Below are 24,952 nucleotides of genomic sequence, written 5' to 3' on the forward strand. Positions count from 1 at the left end.
ATAATGGACAAAAAGTCATTCATTAAACTTTGGAATGCAGGTTTTGTTCCTGTAGGAAGTATTTTCCTTGTGACATTATTACTTTATCTGGATCTTTTCAGGATCTTAGTGCTTCCCTCTGTGTGAGCTTATCACTATTTACTTTGCTTTATTAATGCAGAATTTAACACAATGTGGAAAAAGCGCTCATTCTTTTCAGGGTCAGGAACAGTAAAAGTAAAATAACACAGAAAGTAACTTCTTACAAATATGACACACGTGTTATTTAGCAGACACGGTGGGCAAAGAGTTCCTCCTTAAAGATGTCACAACCATCAAACAACAACTTAAGGCTCATAAGGGCTCATTTGAGGAAAAAGAAAGTGGCATAACAATGTGGAATGAGTTGAATTTATCATTAGGAGGAAAATAAATCACAGTTCTTCTCTGTTTTTTCATTTGTTTGGTAATAAAAATGTCCAGCTTTGCGCCCCTGGTAATCTAGAGAATATTAAGAATTTTAATAGTTGGAAAACATATAATACCACATAATATTATACTAAAAAAATCAAGCACAGTGGAAGTTGAAGGTTCAATTCAATGGTAGCAGAAAACCTCCCCTTTTATTTTTTTCTGAAGAGCCCCCCCCCCCCCCCCCCCTCCCCACCTCTCTGCCACTCGTCCGCCTGTGTGATGTGTTTAAGCCAATCCCATAATAAAGGATGCGGCCATACATATTCATGATAGAAATCTCGTAATTAGTAAACCCCCCCATGCACACACACACACATGCACACACACACACACACACACACACACACACATACACACGTACACACGCCGAACACGCGGGCTTCATGCATATGTATGTCCTTGGCAAACAAAGGCAGTGGCAGCATGGGGCATTCTCTATTAACACACACATCCACGTGTGATGGCACAGATAGCAGCCCTGCCACTCACACACACACACACACACACGTGCAAAGCACATCTATGTGCATGTACACACGCGTACATGCTCTTATTAACACACACACACACACACACACACACACACACACACACACACACTAAGAGATGGCATGATTGAGAGGGGAGGGGTTTCCCTCTTGCATCCATAGAGACCCTATAATTTCCTCCAGCTTGAAAAATAGCCTTAAACACGCTCAGAACTGCACTGACTCCCAACTACTCGCTCATTCATCGTGTCACACACACACACACACACACACACACACACACACACACACACACACACACGTAGACAGACAGCCCTGCATCACTGTTGCATCACATTTAACAAAAGCAAGGGAGGCATATTTAAGAATCCAAACCCTGGCGGGACGCTGCCTCCTCAACTCCCACCTCTCTCTGCAAAAACACACACTCACAATCGCACACCGAGCGTTATCTCTCGCTGAACAAAAACAGCTGAATGCAAGTGAGAATTTGGAACAATCAATGCAAAATGATTGCGTCATGTGAAGTGTGTCTGTTGCTTTGAACCTAAAGGGTCGGGGGGGGTTTAGCTTATGTGGAACAAGGGTTTTATGCCATCTGACATCCTGAGCCTTCCTGCAGAGAAGTTTCGATCCACTTTTGCTGAATTAGACGATACAAAGAGGAGGGAGACAGGCGAGGTGAGGAATTAGTTATAGGTGACAACAAGCTCAGGAGAGAGGATTTGACAAGCTGACAGTGAGAGAGATGTGAACTGATACTTAATGCAACATTTCTCTACCCAAAAATCTTTTTTTTGGAGATTATTATTCCCCCTTCCGAGTAACCGTTTGACTCCCTGTACTTGAGAGTGTCAATAGAGCTGCACTTATCACTTTATGGATGTATAACTCACTCTCATGGAGAGATTGACAGATGTAATATACCTGCAAATTGTACTGAACATTTTAAATAAGTGGAAATAGTGTGTCTCTGTCAGAATAAAATCAAAACTTGGTCCTTGGTACTAAAAAATGTAATGAAACTTTTACAAATCGATGTGACGGGTAGGACAATTATCAAATGATAACGAATAACTTGTATTGTAATAGGATGAAGTTAAATCCAAGAGATGTTTGTTCTTACAAATGTGTTATTATTAAATCCCATTGATGGTTTGCCTGTTTTCTTTTTTGACTGGAGACACATTCTTCGCTAGAGCTGAAGCAAATATGCACAAGTTGTATTAATTTAATTTGGTTTTCCTCGACCTGGTGAACGAGAGGCCACGCAGCAAAAAAAAACCAATGCCAAACTTATTCCATCATTGCCGAAGAAAGAAGATGGCAGCGGGGAGCGGAAAAAGAAAAGGAAAGTAGGTCAGAAGGACTGCAGTGCTGCTGCACGCCAGAGACAAATGGATTATTTCTTCATTTTGCAAAAGGAAAAGAAAAGAAGAAAAAAAGCCGGGACAGTGATGAATGAATTACAGTAAATTAATTAAAACATCTGGCATGGACTCTTCTCTAAATTTTGAAATGTGACAGATTTTTTTTTTCTCCCTCTGTCGGAGTACAAAGATGTTCCCGGCACTCTCTCCTTTTTTTTTTTACTTAATAGAGTGATGCACGGTATACATGGAACTAATGCAGAGCTAAAACCTGAAAATATAAACTGATCTCACCAAAGCCTGTCACTCATAATTCTTATTTTATTCAGAGTAAAACATACTGTACTGTACTCACATATACTTTATACATTTACAACTTTCTGCTAATTTAATTTCCCTACTCTCGAGGTCATGAAATCTCCTCGGTGAGGGACAAAGCCGTCGCTGAGATTATAAAACATGAAAGGCAAACTGTGCCGGAGCGCAGACAATAGAGCTATCTGCGCTCAGGTACAGCCACAGTCCAGTGAAACTATTTCGACAGCACCACCAGCTGCGAGCGCTCTCCGTCCTTATTATCACATCCTCAAAATGTACGCACGTATGCGCGCATTCGCACACAGAGAGCGGCCTAACGCTTCCTGAACGGGCTCATCTGAAGTTGTAATGGGTCAGGTATAAAGGGCTTTTTTGTGTGCGTGTCAATCAGGGAAGTGTGAAAGCCTACCAGCATGCGGAGAAAATGAGAGGTTTGCCACAAAGAAACATTCAGCCGCCTAAAATAATACCGCTCAACAGCCATTCAGGCACTCTCCCTCTCTCTCTCTGCCTTTAGCATATGAATCATAGTGAATAATCAAGTTCCTACCAGGGGAAAGGCCTTTAAATTAGATGGCAGGGCATTGAGAGGTTGCAAAGCTGAATGGATACGTAGCGATAAAGATCTGATGCTAGCTTTATATCATGTCCGATGTGCTTTTTTAAAACGTGGAGACACCTGCGGCAACGTTCACCGGACTCATTGACAAAATTCAGAAGTCTCGAATGTGCCTCTCTGAGCAGAAGTGGAAAGGTCAGAAAGCCCCGCTACCCCCCCCCCCACACCGGACACACAATGACCCCCTGTGTGGTTAGGTTTTTGGTTTGTGAAGTAAATAACGCCGGAAGACGACAACAGAGCAGGAGGGGGAAAGAGATGTGGGCGAGGAAGAGGAGGAGGAGGAGGAGGAGAGCAGGAAATGAACTAAACTCTGGTAAACTGCACCTGCAGGGATCTCCTCCTGTGTATAATGAGAGTGTTTAATGAGCGCACACTGCTTAACGCCTCTGAGTGTGTGTGTGAGTGTGTGTGTGTGCGTGCGTGTGTGTGTGTGTGTGTGATAATTGAATAGAGACACAGTCTTGGTTCCAGCCCCCAGCGCCCGCACCGGGAAAATAACTCATGAATACATTTTGTGTGTCCGTCGCACATTTCTGTTGTGGAAGTTGCTCCCTCCTGGTGATGTGTGTGTGTGGAGTGGCCATTGACAAACTGGGGGAATAATATTGTAGTTAAGTGGTCTAATAAAAACATGAAATATGAATAATTAAAACATATTACATATTCTAAACGTAGGGAGAGAAGAGCTCAGTGGCACCGAGGCCTAAACAAACCACTCAGGCTGAGCATGAGCCTCAATGTTGAGGAGGAATACAGGAAGTAGTACAGGAAGTAATACAGGAAGTAATACAGGAAGTAACACAGGAAGTAATACAGGAAGTAATGCAGGAAGTAATACAGGAAGTAACACAGGAAGTAATACAGGAAGTAATACAGGAAGTAATGCAGGAATTAATATTGGAAGTAATATCGGAAGTAACACAGGAAGTAATACAGGTAGTGATACACGTAGTGGTACAGGAAGGAATACAGGAAGTACTACAGGAAGTAACACAGGAAGTAATACAGGTAGTGATACAGGAAGGAATACAGGAAGTACTACAGGAAGTAACACAGGAAGTAATACAGGTAGTGATACACGTAGTGATACAGGAAGGAATACAGGAAGTACTACAGGAGCTTCCTGTATGCTGACACGGGGTGTGTGTGTGTGTGTGTGGACGTGTGTATGTAAGTGTGTGTGCATGTGTGTGTCTGTCTGTGTGTAGGTGTGTGTTGGTTGTCTGTGTGTAGGTGTGTGTGCATGTGTGTGTCTGTCTGTGTGTAGGTGTGCGTGTCTGTCTGTGTGTGTGTGTGGAGGTGTGTGGAGGTGTATATGTGCATGTGTGTGTGCATGTGTGTGTGTCTGTGTGGAGGTGCGTGTGTGCGTGAGTGTGTGTCTGTCTGTCTGTGTGTGTCTGTGTTTGTAGGTGTGTGTATGTGTGTGTGAGTGTAGGATTAAGTGTGCACGTGTGTGTGTCTGTCCGTGTGTACGTGCATGTGTGCATGTGCGTGTGTGTAGGTGTGTGTGTGTCTATGTTTGTAGGTGTGTGCATGTATGTGTGTGTCTGTCTGTCTGCCTGTAGGTGTGTGTGTGTTTGTGTGTATGTGTGTGTGTCTGTTTGTCTGCCTGTAGGTGTGTGTGTGTGTGTGTGTGTGTGTGTGTGTGTGTGTGTGTGTAGGGAGAGGGAATGCAATGATGTAAACAAAACGTGCGATGAGACAGCTGATGCAAAACAGGAAAGAGGCAAAAGCCAGACAACGAACAAATAAAATTAATTGTGGGACAATTTAATGAGATGTTTATTGCACAGAAGAGACCAGGACATGGAAGAAAAGGGGGATGTGAGAGGGGGGAAAGAGAGAAAGAGGGAGGGAGGGGGAGGTAGAGAGAGGGAGGGAGGGAGGTGGAAGAGATGAGCAGCTCAATTTATCAAACCCCTTTGCTGGGGGAGACTAATTAATTTGTTTGTGTGATTGCTTTTCCACACAGTGCACATATCACACACATATTCACACACACAGATACACACACACACACACACACACACACACACACGCACACACACAGCCACCTCGCCAACCTGACAGGCCTCAGCACACACACAAGTGTACAGATCTGGCGTTATCTTTCTCCATATTTCATTTAATATATGGTTTCCCCTCACTATCGCCCCCTTTATTTCCTTGTCTTTTGTTTGGGTTTTTCTCTTGTTAATAAGCAAAATTATGCCTCTCTCTCTCTTTCTCTCTCTCTCTCTCTCTCTCTCTCTCTCTCTCTCTCTCTCTCTCTCTCTCTCTCTCTCTCCCTCCAGAAGTTTGTTGAGTGAACTGCATCGAGGTGGTTTTCACTTTGCCTGGAGACAAAAGCAGAGTCAATCTAAACAAACCTTGAACCCGTCCCTCGCCTAATATCTGCCGAGACAGAAGAAGCACGGGAGGGAAAATGGGGCACTGCTGAACATGGATTTCACCAAATGAAGAGAATAAATTAAAAAAATTAAATACAATAAATCCCATACAAAGAAATGAGTCAGTTGCATAGGCCAGCATTACAATATCATAGTTTGATTAAGGCATTTAGTATGTATTTCATATGTACCCCTTGTGGTGCTAATTTCAATATATACTGGTAATGAGAATAACATTTTTATTAAATGTATAGAAGAAGAATAACCCGTCCTGCTCCCTTCTCATGATGCAGATACCACATTACCAGTAGATTTACTACCTGACGTGTGTGTCTGCAGGTCCTCAATGAGCAGTTTTCAGTGTTGTGCTATTCTTAAAAAATACAATCATAATGAAAGAGTAGCTTCGCTAACTTTAAGCAACATGTGTAAACATGAAAAAATGTGATAAAAGGTAGTATTTCAACTAACAATGAGGATTCAAAACATACAGTTTACCTTAAATGACACAAATAAATGAGAGACAATAGTTTGATTAAAAGAATAAACATTTATATAGATGCCTGTATGTATGCTGCGTATATTATGAGCCTCTTTCTTTTAAAAGCATATTAATTATTTCAAACTCAGCATAGATTTCAAGGACTTTTTCAGGCCTGGAAATAACCATTTTCAGGTTTTCTGTGAGCGTAAGAACCCTGAACAATAGTCCCATAATTTGTTTCTGGTAAATATCGACAGGCTTACTACCTAAAAAAAAACGTTTAAGCTAACATTATACGAGTCACGAAACACGGCTATCAAAACAAAGAGTACAAAATGGCTGCACCGTTTGGAGACATTGAAACTCTTTTGTGTCCGATGCAGCTACAGGTAGCGAGGAGGGAACAGAAAGCTTAGTGGGATGGCGAGTCCAAACAGGTTTAGTTCATTCATCACGCGTGCTTCAAACCTGTCTGGAGGCACACAACCGTAGGAATTTCATTAACAGCAATGATTTGAGAAGGGGCGTTTCAAACACTTGGGTGCTCATTTTCACTCGTCAGAGTAAAAACAAAGTACAGTTGGGAATAATAATTTTAACAATGGTTCTGTTTTGTTTAAGTTTTCCAGCATGCCCAATACAAGGGTCATGAAACCAAAGCAGCTATTTTAATAATTACATATAGTTGTAGCCTAGAGCTGTATACACTGCGAGTGATTTTACTCACATTATCCATCCATCCATCCATCCCGCAACATTTACCAGCTCATTCTCGGGATCCCGCGGCGTTCCCGGGCCAGCTGGGAGATGTAATCCCTCCAGCATGTTCTGGGTCTTCCCCTCTGGGCCTCGTACCAGTTGGACGTGCCTGAAAAAAACCTCTAATGGGAGGCGTCCAGGAGGCATCCGGATTAGATGCCCGAACCACCTCAGAAGGACTCCTTTCGACACAAAGGAGCAACGGTCTCAACTCCAAGCTCCCTCCTGATGTCCGAGCTCCTTTCCCGGTCTCTAAGGCTGAGCCCGGCCACCATGAGGAGGAAGCTCTTTTCGGCCGCTTGCATCCGAGACCTCGTTCTTTCAGTCACGACCCAGAGTTCGTGATTGTAGGTGGAGGGTTGGGGCGTAGACCGACCAGTAAATTGAAGTCCGGTGCATCGATCCGCATGTCCATCTCCCGCTCCATCTTACCCACTAGGCCCTCGAGATACTTGAAGTTCTTCAAGTCCTTCGCTTGGGGTAGGCACTTTGTCCCCAGCCGGAGGGAGCAATCCACTGATTTCTGGCAAGGTACTTATTTACTCACACATGCATGCGGACACGTAATCACAATGTTATACCATTAAACATGTAGCACCAGGGTGTTTACGCTGTGCTACATTACAGTACAGTGGCCAGTAATGAAAATACAACACCATTATTATTTGCTCTCCTTGATTATGAAATTGTTTCACTTTCCCTTTACCAAACACATTCGTTTCACTCAATGACTCCTATGGCACCGAGAGACAAAGCGCAAATACTGTTTTCCAGATACAAACTATAATTATTTGCAGTGGAGATGTTTATGATGAACTGTTTCAAGGGACAGTATGTAGTTTTAGTAACAAGCAATAACTCGAGTATCCTTCGCTTCAGCACAGCGGCTTATCTGCTCGCGCTTCGTGTGTGTCTTTGTGTCTATGTGTGTGTTTTGTAGACGCTCAGACCGACAGAGGGGACAGAGCAAACGCACGCTGCAACGGGATAATAAATGACATCAAAACATGAAAAAGTACTAATAAAACGCTTTAGTAATGTCGGGGCTTATCAATACCATAATCTTTAATTATTTAGCACGGAGGCCCGTTTAATACCGGTTCTCAGAGCGCATCCTTTACTTCAGATAACGTAAAACGCGAAAGGCTGCCTGTAGAAACAAGATGGCCGACTACGTGAAAGACATCCCATTACCTCCGTAGAAATAAATGGCTTTTTCTCACTGAAGGAAAACATAACATTTCTTAGTTTGGGGTGATTATACACCCATTCAAACATAGTATGTTATATTAAATATCTGCCAATAAACCAAACTAAATGATACACACTGTCCCTTTAACCATTTCAGCCTTTAAGGTCGGCCCACTTTCAGTGCACTGGAGTTGTCGCTCAAATTGGGCGAGCCGCCTTCCTTTTAATCAGCAGCTGATAAGTCACAGGAACTCGGCTTGGGTCTCCTCATGGGCCTGGAGGAGTTGCAGCATTTATTCACTGACAAATCAACTGTGCACACACTACACCGCCACAGCCACAGCTGTAAGGCGCCAATCACACCAGACGTGACTTTTAAAAGCGCAGCTGCTTCAAAAACGTCTCGACGAAAAAACAGTTGCCATTTTCTTTTTGAATTCCCCGCTGTTCATACCACACGAAAACAGGAACAAAGTGGTAAAGTAGTAAAGCCCGCCTCTTGCTTGATCCGATTGGCTGCCTCGGCCGAGAAAGTTGAGAATATTTCAACTTTTAAGAGCGTCTAAAAACTGCTAGAAAAACGTGACGCGCGGCATTTAAAAGGCGAGCATGAAAAGCGCCGTACGTGGGAAAACAATGGTTTTGCTAGCGACGCGTTTTTGAGAGTCGCGGCTGGTGTGCTCGACCGCTAACACTACGCCTGGCTCTTATACCCATCATCACACAGCGCTCTCTATCGACCGGACACTTGCTAACGTTGCGATACACTGGCGGAAACCCAGTACACCACGCAGACACACAGCTGACAACCTCACAGCTAAGCTAACTGATTGGAGACGCAACATTGTGGCTGCTAAATCTACCAGACGGGTGTTTGGGGGTCCGCCTGTTTTGAAAGACTTAACCTGTTTGTGCAGTGGGGTTATTGTCTTATAAGGCTCAACCTATGAGAGATTAACAGCACGTTAACCCTTCCAAATATAGAAGAAATATATTGAAAAAGAAAAGTTGGATATCATTTTATAATAACTACATGCTATTTAGCATTAATTAAGTATGAGTAAACACTTAAATCATCAAATGATGGATTCCCCATTCATACATTCATAAATATATATTTCATACCAATTATTAAAGATTATAAAGGGTTAAAAAAAAGTAGTTTATTCATGGAGATTTAGATATGCACTAATGGTTTGATAATAAGTTAACATGCTTTATAAATGTGTTTTAATACTGCAATTCATGATTAATTCAGGTAGTTACGAGACAGTATTTTGTGTGTTCACATCTAAATGAGGACTCTCTATGCCTGACAACGCATTAATACATCACATTGAAAGGCCAGCAGTGCCTCAAAGCTAACAAGCTAACAACTTGACCGGGAGTCTGAGCCTCTTGACACGTGTCAAGAGGCTCGGACTCCCGGTCATTTTTCAAAACAAAACATCTTTCCGACGTCTCATTATTATAAAGTGTTACCAAAAGTACTGTACTCTGGTACTGAAGACGTTATTGGAGCGCACGTGTGTCGAGGCACAGCTGTCGACTACAAGATGAACCAAACACTAACTAGTCTGGTCAAGAAGAGAGGGACCAACCAATACATCAGAGTCAGCCAGGTCAAGGTTTCTAAAGAGACTAACTATGTAGGTCACCGAACACCCACCACCCGTCAACCCCACAGACACACAAACAACCGTAACGCACACAATAACCAGCTACCACCAACTCCACAGCCCTTTAATCCCTTGCAGGTGACTGCTGTGTCTGCTGGTTCGGGAGGAAGAGCGATACAGAGGAAGCTTGTTTAAAACTACAGAGGGGGATAAAGTATTTTAAAGGAAAAGTGCATGCACGCAAATTGATTTCCGTTTTTGTCGTTTCTAATAAAGTTACTAGTTTCCGTTTCTTAGATGATGATGCTATTGATGGTTACATATCATACCATTAAATGGTATTAAACTATGTACTGGCATGTGGTTAATAATCCAATTTTTGTATAAAGTGCAGCTGTGCAAGTACGGGTGTGTACGCTGTGTGATGAATTCATTTTAACGGAAAGTTGGCCGCGGGCATAAAATGGTGGATCTGAACTATGTGTTCATTGTCACATTAGATTTTTTTTTTTAAATCAGATTTAGCAGGTGTGCCAAACAGTGTTGTTTATAGTGACAGGTGTTGGTGATTTAATCCATGACTTTTTACTCTCACCTGGCCCATTCAATCAGGAGAATGGCCGTTTCTGTGTAATCTTTTGAAATGCGGGGAAGTTTAAAAACTGGTGTTGGTTGGTCGGCCTGAATGTTTCTTTAACACACATGTTTATAGGCGATAGGCGAAGACTGCGCGTTAAACTCTTGACAAGCCTGGGCAACGTTGCAAACACTAAAAGACGGAAAAGGGAAAGACACAAATATGCACATAAGCTTCCACCTGTCTGGACAAAGCTACCGGGTAGCTGTGCCTTGGCCCTCTGGTCACAGTCTAATTAAACTGCACATCACTGTGTTGCACACAGTCAAATATAGCAAAGACAAATTGTGTTTCTCTCCAGTTATTTGTCTCCACTCTCCCTATAAATTGAATCCCTTTCTCTACTATTTTCCTGTAGCTTACTTCCTGTTTTTCTGTTAGCTTATTCTCTCTCTCTCTCTCCCTCTCTCTCACTCACTCGCTTATTCACACATCCGCGCGCACACGCACAGCGCTAACATGCTAAATCATGCAACCCCAAGGTGCAGAAGTTTCTCCTCCTTCTCTAGTGGCATTAGGATGTCCTGCAGAGCAGAGCAGTGTGTCTTCCACTGCTGGGTTGGAACTGCAGGCTCACGCTGGAAAGCTAAAGCCTCCAGCAGCCTCCACTCCACTTTACTCTCTAGATGGGACACTTTTTTTTATTTTTTTATTATCCTGACCTCACAGATGGGTAGGTCACAGCTCACAGAGGGCTGGGAACTAGTCGATGTGAAACAAGTCACTGGATGTATGTATTTACGATGCCAAATACACGGTGCCAAGACTGCAGGGCCCATCCGATGTGTAGCTTAATGAAAACAGAGGCTTTATCTCGCATCACACAAACATACACCCACACACCTCGCTATCTCTTGACTGGTCGGACAAGCAAAAAAAAAAGTGTCTGGATCGCTTGGCTCACAGCCACAAACAAACTGAGCGTTAACACACACAATCAACATCACACACCTCTGGCCACCGGTTTCCTGGGCGAACCGAAAAGGGGCAATAATTGAAAGTTGGCTCGCTTCAGAGAGCGTGACACAAAACCAAGAGGGGAACCAAGAGCGTTTTTGCAGCCGTTTTTTATGCGGGGGGTTAGTGGGTACTTGGGGTAGGTCAGTGGGACGAGGTGGGGGGTGTCTAGCCCTGCACCGTGGCCACGCTCAGGGGTTGAGGAAGGCAGAGAGGGGCAGGGAAGGGGGCAGGGAGAGGGTTAAGTCCTGGCTGCCATGGCTAATGCCTCAATCTTCTTGCTACAACAACACGGGATCAACAAAGACAGGATCAACAAAGCTGCAGCCAAAATCCTCCGACGCACTGACACAGAAAATTCCCAGTCCTCCCCCGGCCGCACAGGGAACAGCAAACACACACACACACACACACACACACACACACACACACTCACACGTATCGCCGACTGCTTAGGGAACAACAAACAAAGGCGGTAAATACAGCTGCAGACGGCTGGGCAGATAACAGCCAATCCCTATCCCCAACTTGTTCTGTGGCTCAGTGGCTACTGACTGCCCTCTGCAGCTCGCTGCCTTGGCAATGCCGTCCACGCAGCACAAACACCTGCTGCTTAATGCTTCAACTCCCTCAATCACTGCAAAGTTTCTCTCTTCCTGGTTGTTGGAAAAAAAAACTTCTCTTCCATTTTGGAGCTTTTGTTTTTCTCTTCATCTCCATTATTGCGGTTTTCTAAATGATGTGCAGCAGCTTAATGAGTTAATTGCCATTCATCAAGTTTGGAATAAGGTCATAATGATTAGAAACGTATCCAGACAGCATAACCTGATGAGAAAAAAAGCCATAGGCGAGGCATTGCTGTGTTTGTGCACAGCGAGTCTGGATGAAAGATGGAGGGATGGACTCCCTGCAAAGGACGGGATGGAGAGAAAGAGAGAGGCAGAGAGTGTTAGAGAGAGAGAGAGGGAGGTTCAGCAGTCCAGCATGCAGAGGGGTGTTTGATGTAATCCAGGAAGTTAGTTCAGTAACTCCATCCCTCCGTCCCTCCGTCTTCTTGAAGGACAGGAGGAGGAGGGATGAAGGAGGCCCTTGTCTAGAGAGCCAGGGGTTTTCCACATCTGTCCTCCGCATTGTAGCCAGCCTCTCTAAACAGCCCAGGAGTCTGTTATGGCTGAGGGAGGCCGCTCACACACACACACACACACAACACACACACACACACACAGCAGCTATGTCTGAGTGAGCCTTGTGGAACGCTTTAACACTGATTGCAGTTAAGCGTTAAATCATCCATGCTAAAGTTACCAGTGAGAGAAAACACATCAGGACACAATTCATAACTGGGCGATGTCTGTGTTTGCTGCACATGTGTGTGTGTGTTTGTGTGTGTGTGAGACTGTGTGTGCGTGTGTTTGTGTGTTTATGAATTGGCAGTCACGCAACACTGCCCTGCCTGCTGAAGGGATCCTTGTCTTTCTTCTTTTTTTTTCTCCTCTGGAATGCTCTCTAACACGCACTCGCCTTTTCTTTCTTTTTTTTTTACGAAATATGACAGGTTGCTCTCCCCCAAACCCTCTCCACACTCCTCCTCCCCCCCCACTCCCAAAACCCTTCAGCTGTAAGATGGCAACTCTTTCATACTCTCGGTGGGAAGGTGCCACATAAACAGGGATGAGCACATCCACCAACACATCCTCCAGCGCGACGCCGGCTATAAGCTCTGCAGTCAGGCCCGAGGCGTGAGCTGCGCGGGGAGGGAGGCTGCGCTCACGTCTGCTCGTTTGTGCCCCTTGTGGTTAGAAAGGAGAACGACTATAAATACCCTGCAGTGAGTCGAAAAGGGGATTAGATTCGGGTTAACGTATTCTCCAAAGTCTCACTCAAAATAATGGGAAGTTTTTTGTTTTTTTTTAAAGGCAAAGACAGTAATGCAACCCCGAACTTCCAACTTCTTCAGTTTTAACACAAAGTTACACCCTGCAAGTTCACAAGAGCGCCTTTTAGGCTGTCACAAGCAAAAGGTTATTGAATGGTCAAGTGGCCTCGCACAATATGCGGCGCGCTTTTTTATTTCTTGCATAGAATTTCCTCTCAATCTGTTTTCTCGGCAAAGCAGTCGCTCCACGTTATTTCTTTCATTCTCTCCATTTCAACCATTTTGTGCTCATCTCAGCGGGCTGACATGTCATTGTGGTGGGCGTTTGACAGTCAAACACATTTCAATGTAATTGCCACCTCATAACGTCATAATTACCATAGACGCTACGGCACTCACTACTGAGAGGCTTGACAATAATGGGAAAGCTGTAATGATAGGTGTGTATCATGGAAAGCGTGTACACACACACACACACACACACACACAAACAGCATTGTTCCCACATGTCTACCGTGGTCCTGCTTCTTTTTTTTTTGTTGCTATTTCTCTTCATGGAGATATCTCCCATTTAATTCAATTAAAACTTTTAAACAACCTAATTGGAAACAACTGCCTGGAAAAATTAAATTACATAAACAAAACTATTCTGACAGATTACGTCTAATATTAGGCATCTGGGCCTTATTAGGCTCCAGTAATAACAGCACCGGCACACAGAGAAGGACAGGGGGAGCGAGCCATTTTCTGCTGTATTAGCTTGCCTGACCACGCAACCAGAAGGTGGAGTGTGTGTGTGTGTGTGTGTGTGTGTGTGTGTGCGTCTATGGGAGCTGTGCACCCACAACTGCGCAGTGTTTATTTATCCTCTATTAGAGCAGGAGCAGACATTAAACCCAAACAGGCCCTGAGTGGTGCTCCCCTCCCCTCCGGCCCGATTAAGAACATATGGATATGGGGCACGCTGAAGGTGAAAGAGAGGGGAGGGGGGAACACACATATGCGAAGAAGTGTCAGCGGCGGGCGATGTATGTGCCTTCCTCGACGCTCTAAAGTAGAGCTTTGTAAATCTCCAAAAGAAAATCTGTCTCTTCTCTCTTCTAGCTGTCATGGAATGTATTCACAAAAAGACTAATGCAGTTACACGGCACACCTGTACATCATCAGTTTTGTCCACAACCCGGCCATACAAGGTGTTCCTGTAGGCCGACGTTCAGTAAGCAATTGGGTGGGCTGAGAGCTTTTACAGTGGCAGGTAGCGGCTTGTATGTTGAACCGTCAGAGGAGAGGAGGGGGGGGGGGGTGTAGATGCGGTCCGGCGCTTTTTTTAAGAGCCGCTGCTGCAGATGTTGCCAAGGTCAACTCTCTCTCTCTTAAACCCTCTCTCTGGCAAACTTTTTCCTCTGATCTCCAACTGACCCTCAAACTGCCTCTCTCTCGCCCTCTCTCTCCCTCTCCCTCCCTCTCTCCCTCCCCTGCTGTGGTTTCAGCCCATGTCATCACATCAGAGTCGACAGCTCTAATCACTGTGCAGAGCGGACGGGCTGTAAAACATGGCAGGGACTGACAGCCGGGCTCAACACACACACCTTTCATCTTCCTGTACCGACACACAGGCTCTCACATATATACATACACACACACGCATAACAAACACACAGGTGCTCATATACACTGTGCACCAATTTGCACAAATGCCTGCACACACACACACACACAAATTCAAGGAGACCTCGTGTTTCGGCAGCCCCTCTCGTGTGTGTTGTAGTCATGGTTTCCCCCGCCTGTGTTCTTCTGTAACCCCCAAACACGGCGATGCTCGAGGAGGAGGTGCCGGGGGGGGGGGGGGGGGGAGCTGTCAATCAATGTCTGATCCACCTAATCCTCAGGTAAGACAGGAGCTTTACGACGGAAGACTGTCGCAGGCCAGACAGAAAAAAAAACCTCACACACACGCGAACATCTGACCCGACGCAGCGACTCACATCTTCTTTACGATCTGAATTAATTTCACGTGTGACTGGCGAAGACAGTATAGGTGTCCATTGTTCAGACCCATTCAACGACTTTGGAAGGCAAACTACATGTGATATGCGTTGCTGCAATACTCTATAAAAGGTGGACGAACATGTACACACACAAGTAAACTAACAAGGATACACTGACAGACTTTTTGTGTATTTTGAAGCTCCAAAAAAGCAGATGCCAAGATATTGTTAGTGTATTAGTGTGTGTCTGTGTATTAGTGTGCACACACACCGACAATTTGAGTAACAAAAAGCAGTGGGCCCTTTGTCAGGTTGCACAATTAGTTCCTTTGAGCACCGGGTTTAAACAGTTTCAATTTGTGCTATAAAATAAGTCAAAAGATGAATTAAAAAAAAAAAACCTTTTCAATGTTTATCTTTAGAGACAAGGTTTTGAAGGAGTGCGATCAAAAAATGTTTGGGTATTTATGAGTTGTGCCATTCAGAGCAAGCAAATTTTGGAGTTATATAGGTATTCAAATTATTTTTTAAGCTCGCTGGAGGAGAAAGGACCAGTGCCTCTCAAGGTTGTTAAGATTGTAGTTGAAGTGGATTAGTGTCCTTGCACTGTCCAGTCCTTGTATTCTCTCTAGTGTTTGTGAAGCTGTATTTGTGTGCAGGTGTGTGATGGTTTGTGTGTGTGTGTGTGTGTCCATTGCTTGTGCTTGCATGCATGTACATATTAATAAAAAACACTTTTATTGACAGACACTGTGCTCTCCCAATACAAAAGAAGTCTGAATTCCAGGTCTGAAATTCATTAAGGACACTTTACAATACAGCAAGACAACAGGATCAAAAACTGAATGTAGGTTGAAGGCTGGAAAAGTTTACACCGTTTTACTCCAACTCAGTTCAACACATAATAAAATATTCAAGTAACTCCTAATTAAAAAAAAAAAAAAAGGCTGACATTCTCTTGACACGCGCGTGAATAATCACTACCGAGAACTTCTCCTGCGAGGAAACCAGTTTTCCCAAAATGTGAAAGATAACTGTTGACAAAGACATTGAACTGGTTAAAAAAAAAAAACAACTTTAATTGTTTGTCCTTGAGCGTTATTTGAGTACGGAATAACATTGATACATTCCCTCCAAAATATAGCCATGAGGAAAGATTGCGATGTTCAAACCACCTGAGCACGAGACAGAATGTCTCTGCCTTTAGTCACTGAAAATACATTCCCACCTCTTTTCAACGACTGCAATGTTGACAATGTTACGCTGTTCTGTGCGCTCGCGAGCAGGCGCAAGGCTGCCGTTGAAATGACATCCATTATCCAATTCAAACCTGTAGATTAAGAGGGAAAGATAATGAGAGAGAGAGTTTTATACATGTGGTAAATATATATATATATATATATATAGTAGATATATAATTAATAAACCTCCAGCGAGTCAGAACCTTAACATCTCCCCTGTAATGCAACGCACATAGGGGACAGTTTAAGTGACGCGCGTATCCTTTTCAATGTCGCCCTAAGGGTTCAGTGGGTGAGAGGGAGTGAGAGGGTGGAGCTGTGTGTGTGTGCGTGTGTGTGTGTGTGTGTGTCTCAGGAAACAGGATGGCTTCAGAAGATTTATCACTGCTTGATCAGGTTGCGAGTGACTTACTGCCGTCCCCCCTCCTCTCCCTCTCACCCCCCCCTATTGCCCAGGGGCCAGGGTGGTATATCAGCCTCTATATGACACACACACACACACACACACACACACACGTACATGTGCATGAGCACACACACACATAGCAGGGCAGTATATCAGCTTGTCTGCGACAGGCTCTGTGTGTGTCTCTCCCATCATCTGGCCATTAGACAGTAATGGCTAGGAGAGGAGAGTAGGGTTTCCCTGTGGGCTCAATACAACAGCATTTATTACACACAACAGAAGCACCATCCTGGCCCTGCCACTCACTGGAGAGACAGAGGAAGAGGAGGGAGGGAGGGAGGGAAAACTGTCCGAGATGAAGGGTGTCGGGAATAGGTAGCGTGTCAGGAGTTCAGGGGAACTTTGTGTCCTGTGTTGTTTAGGTGTTTGTTCACAACTGGATGCATGTGCGGTTCAAGAGGCATGTGTGACCTTTGACAGAAGAAATGACACAATAAAACGCAGCATTGCTCAATAGACTTTTACACAGCAGGCATTTCTGCTTGTCACAGTAGTAAAAGCGCAGTGTTACTAATAACATTAACGCTGGCGCTGTTGTATTCAAGTACTCCAGTAAGTCATGACAGTGAGCCCGCGTGCACAATAACACAACCCTGAACTAATGCACCAAACGGAAATGGGATTCAGCCATCGTTCATTTTATTACTTACACGTACAGTGGGCTTTTTTCTATTCTGAAATGCCTATTCAATACATGCAAGGGAGTTGCTAATGTTAGCGTATATTGGCAAACGTATAATAAGAATACAATATTTCTGTATAACTGGCTTCACTGAACATGTTTGTTTAGTGTTTAACTCTTCCTGTGCACTGCTCTTGCACTAAAGTGCTTTATTAACACGCCACAGCTTGACATTTTAGTGCATTGTATAGCTAAATTAGGACAAGAAGTAAACACAAATGTACATGTTTGTTGTTTCCTTCCTGGTGTCTTTCTCCACCAGCTCTCAGTCAGGTCGCTTCATGTTTTTAAAGGGATACTTCAACATTTTGCTGAATATTCTTAACCCGTTGTCGCATTAACCCCAAATGAATTCCAATACTTGTGTTTATTTGTTCAGAAAGGTCTGGGGAAAAAAGTGTCTATCTGCAAAAAAAATCACTTTTAAAAGATATTTTGATAGTAACTATGAACATCCAGCATGATATGAGCCAGGTTCCCCAGAAATGCCTCTTTGAGCAGTCAATAAGACACCTTTTTGGAAAGATTAGGACCTAAAGAATCATAATCTGCAACAAAAATCCCAATAAAACAAAGTATCTGCATGTTAGAAAGGAGTTTCAGTCAAAAAAACTGTGTTTTTCGGTTCAAAAATTAGAAATATTACGTATTTTATGCCAAAATATTGTCTGAATGGGGCATGCTGGGACTTAAAATGGGCACGGGAGGATTTTCATGCACTTTTCAAAAGGTTAATGCTTTCTTTCAGAGATTAAGAGCATGCCATTGATATTGTCTGTGCGGTAGAAGATGGAGTCAGGACATGGTTAGCCTAGCCTAGCCTAGCCTAGCCTAGCGATTGAAGGCAGAGGAAACTCTGTTCGAACTTCAAAAATATCACAACCAATTCTCATGAAGTTATTTACATTGACACCGTGTGTCCTGGTATCATGTCACCTTTTCTAAACATATCATTTAGTCAGCTGTTGCCTGTTAGTCAGCGTATTTTGCTAACAAGTCAAGCTGTTTAATTAGCCTCGCTGTTTTCTTCATGCTAGATGATACTGATCTTCTCAACATACTTACGGACATCAAATGAGCACGTTTCCCAAAATTACAGACAAGTTGCAGTGTCTAGCAACGGGACACTGAAGATGAACGGTCACATAAAAGGAAGAAAAAAAAACCTGAAACAAAACTATTTGAGTTAATAGAACATCTCTAATTTGATGAGAGATACTACATTCCTGCTCCTGATACCAGTCTTCGGTTCCCCTGAGCGAGTCGACTCCGTCACCCTCAAAAGCAAGATTAAGAGGCGTGAAAAAGAAGGGTTTCACATGCGGGACACAGGGATGTACATCGTGTTCGCGTCGCACAAAACATGTGCGAATGGGCTGTAATTCCCCCAGTTTAAGTCCCTTATTTCCATTTTGTCATGTCTGAGCGCCTGTCATGCTTTTGAACAAACATTGACATAATTAAAATGCAAATGCAGTTGGGTTGGTGGAGGAGACAGAAAGAGAGATCTCTAAGCTGATACGCACACAGATAGGGAAGCCCGGAAGAAGAAACACACGCGCAAACACTCACAAACCCTCACGGACAACACACACACACGCACAAGCAGAAACTGTGCGCGTCAACATAGCAAACGTTGATAAAGGTTTAGAACAAATTTGCTGTTTGAGCACAAAACTATTGAGGACCATGTGGGGATTTTTTAGCTGTTCCTCTGAATGCACCTTTGTGTATTTCTGTATGTGTATAAACGTATATACCCACACACACACACACACACACACACACACACGCAGGGCTCCGCGGGCTTCAGGCTCCCCAGCCCCTGGCCTTTATTAAGAGCAGTTGTTTGATGAGAAAAGGAGCCGGCCTTCACTCCAGGGCCCGGCAGAAGCCTGGGGAGTGGGTAAGTGGGTTAACCCAGAGGCCCAGACAAAGCCTGAGGAATGGATAAGTGGGTCACCCGCCCTCAACTGAACACTCAAAGGATCCACTCTGACTCCTCTCCCTTTTATTATTAGAGCTGGTCTAATGTGTGAAGGGACCTCAGGAAGGAACACAGCACTCATCTCTGCATGAGCGACCGAGCTCGAGTGTATACGGGGGTATGCGCGTGCGCGACGCGCACGCACGCAAATGTGTGTATGCGTTCTGGCGACAAAAGCTCAGAAAACGCAGCGGTCCTTGAAGACACTGAGAAACTAGAAGTACCGAGTTCAAGGCTGCCGCGCAAGGAACGTAGCGCCGCCACAGTGCGAAGACACGGCGGAAACCGATACAGAGGAAAAGTGGCGTTCTATGTGAAGGATCCTTACATCTCGGGCACCTCGGGTCAGGCGTGTTGAGACAATGTGGGGACAGAAACGCCCGTTATGGGGCTGCCATTCAGGTCAGACTTCAAATATATGTTCGTAGCAGCGCGGTATTTCTTAAAAATGTCGATCACAAACTAATTTCTGTCGTTTCATTGAGCATTAATTCGTTCATTCTTGAATCCAGGTGGACGTTTGAGTCAAATTTGAAGAAAGCGTTCAGGAGAATGGGACGAACGGACAACCCAACGCGTACTGCCGTACCAAGGAGTCAAGATGGAAAGCCATAACAGTTATGTAACAATGTGAATGTACACATTTACCTGAAAAAAACAGTCGTAGCTGTCCTCTCGGTTGTATGTGCTACTTTGGCAAGATGATATCTCGAAGAAGAAGAAGAAAATGAAAGATTTTTTACTCTTTATGTCAGAACATTTTGGGACGGAAATCTTTTAAAATCTCTAAATGTATTGGGAAACATTGCCTCTGATGTAAGCGCCCCCTATTGGTTGTTCACCGCCACTGCTGTGACTCACCGAAAGCTTCTGCTTTGTCTCAAAAAGCAGCGGACACCAGCGCTCGTATTGTGCTCTGTGTACAACACATCCAGGAAGTAAAGCTTAACTACTACAGGCGTACCACAACACGGTGCCGCACGGTGCACAACACACACACACACACACACACACAGAGAGAAGCACATACTTCAGCTGGGAGATCAGCAGGAGGATCAAGTGTAAAGTCTCTTGTGTCATGGAAAGGCCTTTGATGAAGAACACAAACATAAAACCCACACAGGTTCACACACACACACGCACACACACACACGCACACACACCAATTCACTAATGTCCTCCTAATGTAATTATGTTCTCACCAGAGTCTCAATAAGATTTACTTTTATTCAGCAGGTTATTCATTTATTCATCTGGTCGTATCTATTTTCCTGTCATTTGTTCGGCGTTGCAAGATTAATGAATGACTTTTACTGCGCTAATTTTGAGTGACAGCCAACACGCACACACACACACACACACACACACACACACACACACACACACACACACACAGATAGACAGAGTTCCCACATAAACAAACAGAGTGGTTCTTTGTATTCTGCTGCACATCACCACAACACAGATCAACAGTCCCTGAGGTAACGGCCAAAATAAAGATCTCATTACTTTACTCTCTCTCCGTCTCTCTCTCTCTCTCCCTCTCTCACCACGGCTTGTCAGCTGCCAGACCCTGACGTCTCCTTTCATGTTGGCCAGGCCTCTGAGAGGAGCTGAGAGATGCTGAGAGGCGCAGAGAGCCTCCCAGGGCTTTGAGCAGCGTTTGATTCCTGCTGGATAATAGCTGGTTCACTGTCAGCCCCGGGATGATCAGTTAAATCCTTAATCACCGCCTGTCCACTCGCATGACAGTTATTTTAGGGCTCTTTTCTGGACCTTGTCTTCTCTCTTTTCCAGCTTCTCCACCTCCCCTTTCTCGAATCAAACGAAATCCCACAACAGAAGCAACAGAAAAAAAACAGCACGCTGTGGACGGGGGTTTAGGGATGCAGGCATGGCCGAACGGAGGCTGAGGGTGTATACGCCGCGTTGATAATGTGTTGGGTGACAATATCTCATTCTTTCTGCATGAAAGAAGAACAGAGACAGGTGAAAAAAAGAGTAAAGACAAGTGAAAAAAAGACCAAACTGAGGGGAACTTGTCTTTGACCTGTCAGCATGAAGACAAAAAGAAGGAGGACCGGCGCTCTCCCTCTCCTCCACTCTCCTGTACCTGCCTGTTTTTTTAAAAAAAGGACATTCAAAGCCGGGCGGATAGGCAGCGAAGGCGTCGTCTGTCAGCCCGTCCTGTAGCGATGTCACGGGCTGAGCGGTGCGGGGAGATGAGCGCTCGATGTTCACGTCCAATCCAGAGCCTTGATCAAGGCCGCTGCCACCGCTGACAGCCTCACCTCCACCTCCACCCCCCGTCTGTCTGAGGATGGAGGGCATTTCACTTTGACAAAGACAGAGGTTTTTGGGAGGAAGGCTAGTGTGCAGTTTGACTACAGAGGAATCACAGAAAGTTTTGGACAACCATTGGACATTGACGTTGTTGAGCGTGTGCTCAGTTATCAGATCTTTGGATTTCCCATAACCTGAAAGAAAGAGCTTCGGGGTAATAGTTTTACTCCAGTTGAAGTAAGTTTAGAAGCGTGGGATCAAGAGGCAAGTATAAAGTACGCAACAATTGATTTATGAGGAGAATCGGGACATAGCTGGAGTTGTGGAGATCTTGTTGTGAAGGATTTTAGCATCTTCATCGATTGTTTGAAAATCATTAATTGAGGTAAAAAAGTATGAAAAATGGACCCCTACCTCAAATATATTCTTACATTGCGCCCAAAATAGGAGCATACTACTGTCGGTTTCATGACGCGTGTCGCAATTTTGTTCTCACAGATGTGTGTTAGTGGATCAGATTCACACTGCCACGCCCCCATTTATCTATACGAGGAAATCAGTTTGCCTATCGAGGTTTATCACGGAGAAAGTTGTTCTAAATAAGCAGTGAACGTGTGTGATTTAAACATTTCCAATCACTCTAGAGCCTTCTTAAGTCCAAAAGTCAACATTTTCGTGTCACAACATGTTTTATCTAATAAAATATTCTTCTTTAGTCTATATTATACAACATAAACTGCCGTCCCTTCTCACAGTTATATCACTACAACCTGAACAAATAGATGTCTTCTATTTCTCTGAAAGCCTCCCATCCATTCCTCTCATTCTCTCTCTTTCTTATTCTCAAGTGCGCCACAGTGTGTACAGAATGACGGCATTGTGGCGACGCTGCAAAAGGCCGACCGTCCTCCATTGCCTCATTTCCACGAGTCTTGACCTTTTGACGCGTCGATTCTGACTGGCGGCACTTTGCTGTAAGTCACAGGGAGCCTTTCAGCCAATAGAATCAGAGCGCGGCTGGAGGTGGCGGGGGTCACAGACGCGCCATGTATGGAATTCCATAGAGCCGGAGAGGTCAGAGGTCATGCTCAATCACAGTCAACACAGAGCAAAGAATCAGGAGGCTCAGCCACAACACGAGACGATCGACTGGGAGGAGGACAGAGGAGAACAAATCAAACGGGAGGAAAATAAGTTGGATGATGTATTTGTTCCATTGATGTTACACATCATAGTCTGCTCTATGATTTATGTGACAGGCTGCTATGTCGCAGTCAGTCAGTCAGACCGTAAGCAGACTGAACAGGTGACACTTTTCTTGCTCCGAGGACGGTGGATGAGAACTGCTTTGTGGCCCCCGTGAACATGAAGGTCAATAAATCAGCTATTGATTTTGTGAAATTGTGCTCAGCAGGAACGTTGGTTCAACACAGGAAGCTGTTTGTAGGACACAGGCTCACCTTTCGTATCATGTGCACATCTCAATGTACGGCCTCCATTACCGTCCTCGGGGAAAACAAGTGTGCACAGTCACGAGTGAGCGGTTTGCACGACAATCTTGAAACATTCGCAGTGATGCGAGCTCAATTTTTGACAGTAGAAAAGGAGAACTTGGAAGAACGTGTTGAGGGTTGAATAGACACGGCTAAAGGCGTTTTGTTGTGGAAAATAAACAGGATAAGTAGCATCAATCCATTGCATGTTACTTAATATCCCTATGTAGGTGAAGAATATAGTAGAAATTCTAAATATATAAATTATAATATATTTTGGTACCACTGGTTACCTTTAGTACACATCATTTATTACACGTTCATATATTGCATATACATGCATGGTTGTTATAAAGTGTCCCCAACATACTAAGCATATTATAACTAAAGAATTGTGCTTATTTAACCAAAATATAATCCCATGACTTCTGCAGAATTCTTCTTCAATGCGACTTAGACCTGCAGCTCAGCTAATATGTGTTTGTGCTCCACATTAAAATAACCGCAGGTCATGAAATCTTAAGGCCCAGACACTCAAAACACAAGTTGAAAGAAGACACAGTGACAAAAAACGACTGTTGCCTCGCGTGCATGTCGGCCTAAAAAGTTAAAAATGAAGAGAAAACGAGAAGCGCCTTCTGTGTGTTCCCTCTTGACTCCAGTTGCTTTCCTCACTTTTGTCTCACACTAGAGAACGCCGACATGGCGTTTCACGGCCTTTAGTCCCTTTAACAGGTGCATTGATTGTGTTACGGGCTGCGGTCGAGGTTTGGTGTGTGTTTGATGGGTCACAAGAGTTTTTCCTCTCACCGCTGACCCATCAGGTCACCAGCCCCTCTGTGACCCTCGTAGACATATGAAGCACTATGTGTCTGTCACAGTGCTGCATGAGTTTGGAAGGTATGTAAGTTATCTGTGTGTGTGTGTGTGTGTGTGTGTGTGTGTGTGTGTGTGTGTGGTGTGTGTATACATGTGTGTCTAAGTCTGTGAAGGGTCCCAGAGGTGCCCTAGCTGCCTAAGCCACTTCTGCAGATCTATTGAAAGATCATCAAGAGACTTTTTTTTTCCTCAATCTATGGGTGTGAGGGTTGTGCGTGTGTGTGTGTGCGTGTGTGTGTGTGTGTGTGTGTGCGTGCGTACGTGTGTGTACGGGTGTGTTGTCTCTGTGGGAGCATGCTGGCTGCGTCTGCTGCTTAACACTCACTTTCATCACGCACACGCTCAGAAGTGACAGTCCCTGTCTCTACAAAGGGATTTAGAATATCACCAAGAGACCTGCCATCTCTTTTTCCCCTCTCTCACACACACAAACATGTGGAAACACCAGCACAAAGCTCGCTACAAAAGAACTCATGATGTCACCCAGAGACGCAACTTAGTTCCACATAATTTCCCATTATTCCTCCTAATGAATCTTAAAACAAGATAGTGGCGGTTAAATTACTCTCCTCTTCATTCTTCTCCCCTCTCCTCACCTCTCCTCATCTTTATTCGCTGTCATCCCTGGCAAATCTCCCCTCCATCCCACTCCCTATTGACACATATCCCCAGAACGCACATGCACAACACCAGGCCCACAAAGCCTAAGCGCCTAAGCTAACAACCGATACACAAAAACACAACAACAAAGCAGTTGTTGTCAGGTTGT

The sequence above is a fragment of the Clinocottus analis genome, unplaced genomic scaffold, assembly GCF_023055335.1.
Source record: "Clinocottus analis isolate CAN_PGR_092001 unplaced genomic scaffold, fCliAna1.0.p SCAF_3, whole genome shotgun sequence".
In the NCBI taxonomy this organism is placed as follows: Eukaryota; Metazoa; Chordata; class Actinopteri; order Perciformes; family Cottidae; genus Clinocottus; species Clinocottus analis.